Source organism: Macaca fascicularis, chromosome 13 (assembly GCF_037993035.2).
Source record: "Macaca fascicularis isolate 582-1 chromosome 13, T2T-MFA8v1.1".
NCBI lineage: Eukaryota > Metazoa > Chordata > Mammalia > Primates > Cercopithecidae > Macaca > Macaca fascicularis.
In genome coordinates this window covers 22,549,833-22,558,796 of record NC_088387.1, presented here as the reverse complement: position 1 = coordinate 22,558,796, position 8,964 = coordinate 22,549,833, and the positions used below count along the sequence as shown (strand labels likewise).

Genomic DNA, 8,964 nt, shown 5'->3' with positions numbered 1-8,964 from the left:
CCTCTGCCTCCCTGGTTCAAGCAATTCTCCTGTCTCAGCCTGCTGAGTAGCCGGGATTGCAGACATCCACCACCATGCCTGGCTAATTTTTGTGTTTTTAGTAGAGACGGCGTTTCACCATGTTGGCCAGGCTGGTCTTGGACTCCTAACCTCAGGTGATCTGCCCGCCTCAGCCTCCCAAAGGGCTGGGATTACAGATGTGAGCCACCACGCCCAGCCTAGATTTGGACTTGTGTTCTGTGTTTCATGCTGTACCAGGAATACCACCTATGTACTTTACTGAATGAATATCACACCCTGTGACAGTAAACCATACAACATACAACATTCCCTGCCACAAAGAAATTCACTTCATAATAAACAAAGGAAACAAATGAGATGACACCCAAAGGATTTATTGGTCCTCCCATGTTCCCCATCAGTCAGAAAGAGCTGCTCTTGCAGAACGATATTCAAAACTCAGTTTAAAAAACTAACCTGCTGGTGTAGAATGGAAGTATGTTTAAAAAAGAAAAGAAATGAAAAAGAAAAAAGAAATTAACCTGGAGTCAATATCTTGAAGGTTGGAATATTATCCTACAAGATGCCCTGAACCAGCAAAGTAATGGCGCTCTTTCTCACAGAGCAAAAATAAAATGACCAGGGAACCAAGGAGTGGAGCTTGGGGATCATACCTCTCATAATTATACCAAATGAGGGACTTAACAATGTTTGCTTCCCATTCCAAAAGCACTGGGCTCTGCTGATTTAGAATAAGGAAGGATTGCTCATATTAAAGACACAATAATGATTCAAACTGAATTGGGAGCTAAGACAGCCCCTTGTCCATTCTGAGGTCTCAAAGAAGAAAGGAAGGAAGAGAGGAACGGATGAAGAGAAAACGAGCAAATGGAGAATGAGAAAGATGGAGAGGAGTAGGAGAGGCAGGGAGATAAAGATTTTCTTATAGCTCTGGAGTTTTTTGTTGTTGTTGTTGTTATGGTTTTTTTTTTTTGAGATGGAGTATCTCTCTGTCACCCAGGCTGGAGTGCAGTGGCACAATCTCAGCTCACTGCAAACTCTGCCTCCTGGGTTCAAGCGATTCTCCTGCCTCAGCCTCTGGAGTAGCTGGGACTACAGGTACTGCCACCATGCCAGGCTAATTTTCGTATTTTTTAGAGATGGAGTTTCACCATGTTGGCCAGGTTGGTCTTGAACTCCTGACTTCAGATGATCAGCCCACCTCAGCCTCCCAAAGTGCTGGGATTGCAGGCGTGAGCCACGGCACCTGGCCAAGTTCTGGAGGTTGGAAGTCTAAGACCAGGGTGCCGTATGGTTGGGTTCTAGTGAGGGCCCTTTTCCTGGCTTGCAGATAGCTGACATCTGGCTGCATCCTCAGACCACAGAGAGAGATCGAAAGAGCAAGAGTGTCTCTTTTTATGAGAACACTAATCCTGTCACGAGGTCCCCATCCTCATGATCTCATCTATGATTAATTATCTCCCAAAGCCTCCATTTCCAAATTCCAACACAGTGAGGGTTAGGGCTTCAACATATTGGAAAGAAATCTGGCCCATACTATCATCTTAATTAAGTGATAAAATCCACCAATAACAGGACAAGTTGATATCACGTCTTCTAATATGATGCAATAAGAACAGCATTACTTCTGTGCTGTTCCTGCCAAAAATACGTAACCTGAATCTGTTCATGAGAAAAATATGAAACAAATCAAAATTGAAACACATTCTGCAAAAGAACTGACCTGCTCTCCTCAAAAATGTCACTCATGAAAGACATGGAAACTGAAGAATGGCCCCAAAATGATGAAGACTTAAGAGATGTGACAACGAAATATTATGTGTGATCCTAGGTTGGATCCTAGACCAGAAAGAAAATGGCGGTTATAAAGGACATTATTAAGAGAATTAGCAGTGGGGCACAGTGGCTCATGCCTGTAATCCTACCACCTTGTGAGGCTGAAGTAGGTGGGCGCCTTGAGCTTCAAGCTCCTTGAATTCAGGAGTTTGAGACCAGCCTGCGTAACATGGTGAAACCCCATCTCTACAAAAATTACTGGGGCATGTTGGCGTGTACCGGTAGTCCCAGTTACTCGGGGGGCTGAGGTGGGAGGATTGCTTGAGCCTGGGAGGTCGAGGCTGTAGTGAGCCTAGATTGCAACACTGCACTCCAGCCTGGGTGACAGAGCAAAACCCTGCCTCGAAAAGAGAAAAAAAAAAGAGAGAGAGAGAACTAGTAAAATTTGAAAAGGGTCTGTGGATTAGTTGTAGTACTTATCGTTATGAATTTCCTGGTTTTGGTAGTCGTATTGTGATTATGTAGCAGAGTATCTTTCTTTGAGGAAAACAGACATACTGAAGTATTTACAGGTAATGAAGTGTCATATCTGCAGTTATCTGAAATGATTCGGGGAGAGAGAGAGGTTAAAAGTTAATGGGAAATCTGGGTGAATATACAGGAACCTTTGTACTATTCCACGCAAGTTTTTTATACACATGAAATTATTTCAAAATAGATAGTTAAAAACAAACGTTGACCTATATCGTGTGTTGGGGAAAAAAGTAACCTCCCCAAAACAAACAAACAAACAAAAATATGAGTTTAAACCAGATTAGGGGGTAGTAAGTAAGCTTGAATTTGACCAGAGGACAAACACTGCAATTGGTATTGCGTATTATGAAGGCGCTTAACCATAAGCCAACAGCAGACTGGGAATACTGGATGCAGGGTTCCTGCAGTAACCCGAGATCCTCAGAAAGGACCATCATTCTCACATCTTGATAGCACCCCCAGCTGACAGTAGAAGCACACATAAATTCTCTTTGGAGGAAAGCCAGGATTCTCACAGATTTAGATCAACCAAATATGAATTCACAATAAAGGAAATTGACACATAAAAAGACAAGTTATAATAAATCACCGTAAGTTGAAATTGGCCGGGCGCGGTGGCTCATGCCTGTAATCCCAACACTTTGGGAGGCCGAGGTGGGAGGATCACCTGAGATCAGGAGTTCAAGACCAGCCTGACCAAGATGGAGAAACCCCGTCTCTACTAAAAATACAAAAAAAATTAGCCAGCCATGGTGGTACATGCCTGTAATCCCAGCTACTCGGGAAGCTGAGGCAGAAGTGCTTGGACCTGGGAGGCAGAGGTTGTGGTGAGCCAAGTTCGCGTCACTGCACTCCAGCCTGGGCAACAAGAGCAAAACTCCATCTCAAAAATAAATAAATAAATAAATAAACAGCTGAAATCATCAATAGATTTAGACTTCTAAAGACTTCAAATACTGGAATTATCAGATATAGAGTATAAAATATGTACAAAATGTCTATAAAATAAAAAATGGAATTGTAAAGCTAAGTGAACAATAAGAGACTATCCAAGATGCCAACGCCAAGTTGAAAAAGAAACAAATAGAAGTTTTTGAAATTAAAAATGGTATTGCTGAAATTTAAAAATCAAGGGAAGATAAGTTAGAGTCCAGGGATAAAAGAAGAGAGAAATAGTGACTTGGAAGGTGGAGATAAAAATATTATGGGTCATGTAGCTCAGAGAGACAAGGATTTGAAACATGATAGAATGGTTAAATATATGGAATGAGAAATGTAACATACATGTAATCATAGTCTCAGAAGCGGTGAATGGAGGAGAGGTAATATGTAAATAAATTAAGACTAAGAAGTTTTTAGAGCACTTAAAAGGCATGAGTCCGCAAAGGAAGACAACATATACCAAGCAAGGTAAACAAAAAAAACCTCACATCTATATATATTTTAGTGAAACCTTAGAATACCAAAGGCAAAGATAACATCTTCAAAGCAGCCACAAAGAGAAGCCCATTCCTCTCAAAGAGATGAGAGTTATTCAGACAGCTGATAACAAAGGCCAGAAGATATGGAATCACATCTCCAAATGATTGAAAGAAATAAAAGTCAACCTAGATTTCTGTGTCCTGAAAATTTACCGTCTTTCAGTATAAGGGCAAAATTAAGCATTTCTATGCTAATAAAATCTTAGGGAATTTATGGCCAAGAGAACTTCACCAAAAGAACCGTTATTAAAAAAAAGAAGAGGCTGAGCGCGGTGGCTCACGCCTGTAATCCCAGCACTTTGGGAGGCCTAGGAGGGCGGATCACGAGGTCAGGAGATCGAGAGACCATCCTGGCTAACACGGTGAAACTCCATCTCTACTAAAAACACAAAAAATTAGCCGGGCATGGTGGCAGGCGCCTGTGGTCCCAGCTACTTGGGAGGTTGAGGCAGGAGAATGGCATAAACCCAGGAGGTGGAGCTTGCAGTAAGCCGAGATCGCGCCACTGCACTGCAGCCTGGGCGACAAAGCGAGACTCTGTCTCAAAAAAAAAAAAAGAAGAAGAAGAAGAAAAACCTGAGGCACGTTTTTCAAAATCAAGAACAAAGTTGTTTTTTTTTTCTTTTTTTAATACAGCTATACGGCCAGGAGAAGTGACTCATGCCTGTGATCCAGCACTTTGAGAGGCTGAGGCAGGAGTATTATGTGAGGCCGGGAGTTGAAAACCAGCCGTGGTAACATAGTGAGATCCCATCTCTATTTAAAAAAAAAAAAAAAAAAAAAACTAAAAGAGAAAAGGCCAGGCTCGGTGGCTCACACCTGTAATTCCAGCACTTTGGGAGGCTGAGGTGGGCGGATCATGAGGTCAAGAAATCGATACCATCCTGGCCAACATGGTGAAACTCTGTCTCTACTAAAAATACAAAAATTAGCTGGGCATGGTGGCATGTGCCTGTAGTCCCATCTACTCGGGAGGCTGCGGCAGGAGAATCGCTTGAACCCGGCAGGAGGATGTTGCAGTGAGCCGAGATTGTGCCACTGCACTCCAGCCTGGCAACAGAGCGAGACTCTGTCACCAAAAAAAAAAAAAAAAAAAAAAAAAAAAAAGACAGGGAAAAAAGTATAGCTATAAGATTTACTTCAGGAAGAAGGGAATGATACCTGAACAAATGCGAAAAGGGATAGAGAGCAGGCCGGGCATGGTGACTCTTGCCTGTAATCTCAGCACTTTGGGAGGCTGAGGCAGGTGGATCATCTGAGGTCAGGAGTTCCAGAACGGCCTGGCGAACATGGCAAAATCCCATCTCTACTAAAAATACAAAAATTATCTGGATGTGGTGGCACTCATCTGTGGTCCCAGCTACGTGGGAGGCAAAGACACAAGAATCACTTGAACCCAGAGGGGCAGAGGTTGCATTGAGCCAATAACAGACCACTACACTCTACTCTGGGTGACAGAGCAAAAAAAAAAAAAAAAAAGCATAATGGAATAGTGAGCAAAGAAAGTAATGAACACTTGTGTAAATCTAAACAAATATTGCCCTCATAAAATAATAAAAATACTGTTTAAGGACAAGGGCATTACTTGCTCTCCTCCCAACCCCAATACGCACAGCCTCACCACCAAAATCTGCCTTGGAAGCCACCAGGACTTATCCCATGTGCCCTTGCTCTATTTAGTCAATCATCAAGAAATCCGAGATTTCTCCATCATCCCAAATCACCTGGACTCACCCTTGTAAGCCTCCATACTTCTTTTTATCTGACATTATCTCCCTAAACCTCCAACACTTCCTCCACCATTCTATTTTTGTTTGTTTGAGATAGGGTCTCTATTGTCCAGGCTGAGTGCAGTGGCACGATCTCAGCTAATCGGAGCCTCCACCTCCCAGGCTCAAGCTATCCTCCCACCTCAGCCTCCTGAATAGCTGGGACTACCGGCATGCACCACCAAGCCTGGCTAATTTTTTTTTCTTTTTTTGTAGAGACAGGGTCTTGCTATGTTGCCCAGGCTGATCCTGAACTCCTAAGCTCAAGAGATCCTCCCATCTCGGCCTTCCAGGGTGCTGGGGTTTGTAATCCATAGCACCCGTTTTTCCACCATTCTTAAACCTGGCTTTTTTTTTTTTTTTTTTTTTTTGTAGAGACAGGGTCTTGCTTTGTTGCCCAGCCTGATCTTGAACTCCTAAGCTCAAGAGATCCTCCCGCTTCTGCCTTCCAGGGTGCTGGGGTTCGTAATCCACAGTGCCCAGCTTTTCCACCATTCTTACTTGTTTCCTACTTTCAGTTGATAACTTGGGGAGCCCTCTTTTCCTCTCACACCCCATATCCAATGCATCTGAAACTGATGTATCAACAATTATTATCAGGTCTCTGGGGTGGTATTTGGCCGAGAGGAGTAATGTGGAGCAATCCATGACTGGGTGAAATTTGGGAACCCCAGGTGCCAGTCTGCCCTGCTCCCTGCGTGCCTTGTTGCCATGCCTCAGAAAATTGAGGAAATCAAGCATTTTCTGCTCACTGCCTAGCAAAAGGATGCCAAATCTGTCAAGATCAAGAAAAAGGACAGCCTGGGCATGGTGGCTCATGCCTGTAATCCGAGCACTTTGGGAGGCTGAGGAGGGGGATCACGAGGTCAGGAGTTCAAGACCAGCCTGGCCAATATGGTGAAACCTCGTCTCTGCTAAAAATACAAAAATTAGTGGGGCGTGGTGGCACGCGCCTGTAGTCCCAGCTACTCGGGAGGCTGAGGCAGGAGAATTGCTTGAACTCAGGAGGCGGGGTTTGCAGTGAGCTGAGATTGTGCCACTGTGCTCCAGCCCAGGGGCAGTGTGAGACTCTGTCTCAATAAATAAATAAATAAGAAAGAAAAAGAAGGACAATGCGAAATTTGAAGTTCAATGCAGCAGATACCTGTACACCATGGTCATCAGGCAAAAAGAGAAGGCAGAGAAACTGAAGCAGTCCCTGCCCCCTGATTTGGCAGTGAAGGAGCTGAAATGAACCACACACACTGATTTGAACTTTATTAAGATACTAATGCACACACACAAAACCAAACAACTATATCAGTTCTTCCTTTAAAATACATCCTGGGCCGGGCGTGGTGACTCACGCCTGTAATCCCAGCACTTCGGGAGGCTGAGGCAGGTGAATCACTTGAGGTCAGGAGTTTGACCAGCCTGGCCAACATGGTGGCATTTTTAGTGGAAACCCTGTCTTCACTAAAAATAGGAAAAATTAGTTGGGCATGGTGGCAGGTGCCTGTACTCCCAGCTGCTGGAGAAGTTGAGGCCGGAGAATCGCTTGAACTTGGGAGGCAGAGGTTGCAGTGAGCCGACATCGTGCCACTGCACTCCAGCCTGGGCAACAAGAGCAAAACTCCATTTCAATAAATAAATAGATAAATCCAAAATCTGACCAGAATATCTTCTTCCCTTCCACTGCTACCACCTTGATCCAAACCGCTGCCATCTCCTCACAGTCTCCTGCCTGAATCGCCTATCTCAGCCCTCTCTCCCTATCACTCATTCTCAGACTCCGTAAGCCTGATTTATTCTTCTAAAGCTCAAGTCAGATCCTTCCTCTCCACCTTTATGTGTGTGTGTGTGTGTGTGTGTGTGTGTGTGTGTGTGTATGTCAGATCCTTCCTATCCATCTTTTTTTTTTCTTTCTTTGAGATGGACTCTCACTGTGTCGCCCAGATTGGGACACGGTGGCGTGATCTCGGCTCGCTGCAACCTCTGCCTCCTGGGTTCAAGCAATTCTCCTGCCTCAGCCTCCTGAGTAGCTGGGACGGCTAATTTTTGCATTTTTCGTAGAGATGGGGTTTCACCACGTTAGCCAGGCTGGTCTTGAACTCCTGACCTCGTGATCCGCCCACCTCGGCCTCCCAAAGTGCTGGGATTACAGGCTTGAGCCATGGTGCCCGGCCTTTTTACTTATTATATTTATTTATTTATTTTTATTTTAGACGGAGTCTCGCTTTGTCACCAGGCTAGAGTGCAGTGGCGTGACCTCCGCTCACTGCAACCTCTGTCTCCCGGATTCAAGTGATTGTCCTGCCTCAGCCTCCCGAGTAGCTGGGATTAGAGGTGCAGGCCACGCCCAGCTAATTTTTGTATCTTTTTTTAGTAGAGACAAGATTTCACCATGTTGGCCAGGATGGTCTGGATCTCTTGACCTCGTGATCTACCCACCTCGGCCTCCCAAAGTGCTGGGATTACAGGCATGAGCCACCGCATCCGGTCTTTCCTCTCCCCACTTAAGAAACATCCTGCTATTGCTTATCATCTCAGAGTAAAAGCCACAGTGCTCACAATAGCGATGAGGCTTTACTCCTTCCGTCCTCCAGCACGCCCTCTCTGAGCTCATCTCTATCACATGCTTGTCATGCTCCACCCACCCAAGCATTCTAAACATGCTTCCATCTCAGGGTCTTTGCATTTGCTCCACCCTCTGCCTTAAATGTTCTCCCTGATAACCCAGCAGGAATTGTACATGAGCTGACATACTTACGCTGCATCAAGGTCACTGTCATCTTACCATATCAAACTGAAAATGTCTGCTATCTGTACAGTATGATATGTTTTATTGAGTAAATGATTTTTCTCTGTTTCTATGCTTCTGCACTAGTGGGTTTGTTCAGTAATAAATATGTATGATCAGGCCGGGCGTGGTGGCTCACACCTATAATCTTAGCATTTTGGGAGGCCGAGGCGGGCGGATTGCCTGAGCTCAGGACTTCAAGACCAGCCTGGGCAACACGGTGAAACCCTGTCTCTACTAAAATACAATGAATTAGCCAGACGTGCAGGCAGGTGCCTGTAGTCTCAGCTACTCAGGAGGCTGAGGCAGAAGAATTGCTTCAACCCGGCAGGCGGAGGTTGCAGTAAGCTGAGATCCACCACTGCACTCCAGCCTGGGCAACAGAGTGAGACTCTGTCTCCAAAAAATAAAAATAAAAATAAATAAACATATGTGACCTTTTATCTGACAAAATAAAAAAAAAAGGAAATAAATAAAAACTTGAGTCGTTGTTTTTCTGGCCTGTTCACTGCCCCTTCCTACTGCAGCTCGCTGCCCTTGTTTGACCCATCTGGAAAGCCTTCTCCTTATCATTTGGGAGACTCAGGGAGGCCTTCCACAAAGC

General features: G+C 44.6%; 1 pseudogene; it reads left to right on the top strand.

Moving 5' to 3' along the window:
- The first annotated feature begins 6,292 nt into the window (after positions 1–6,292).
- Positions 6,293–6,815, top strand: LOC102118604 (large ribosomal subunit protein eL38-like; annotated as a pseudogene).
- The last annotated feature ends 2,149 nt before the right edge of the window (positions 6,816–8,964 follow it).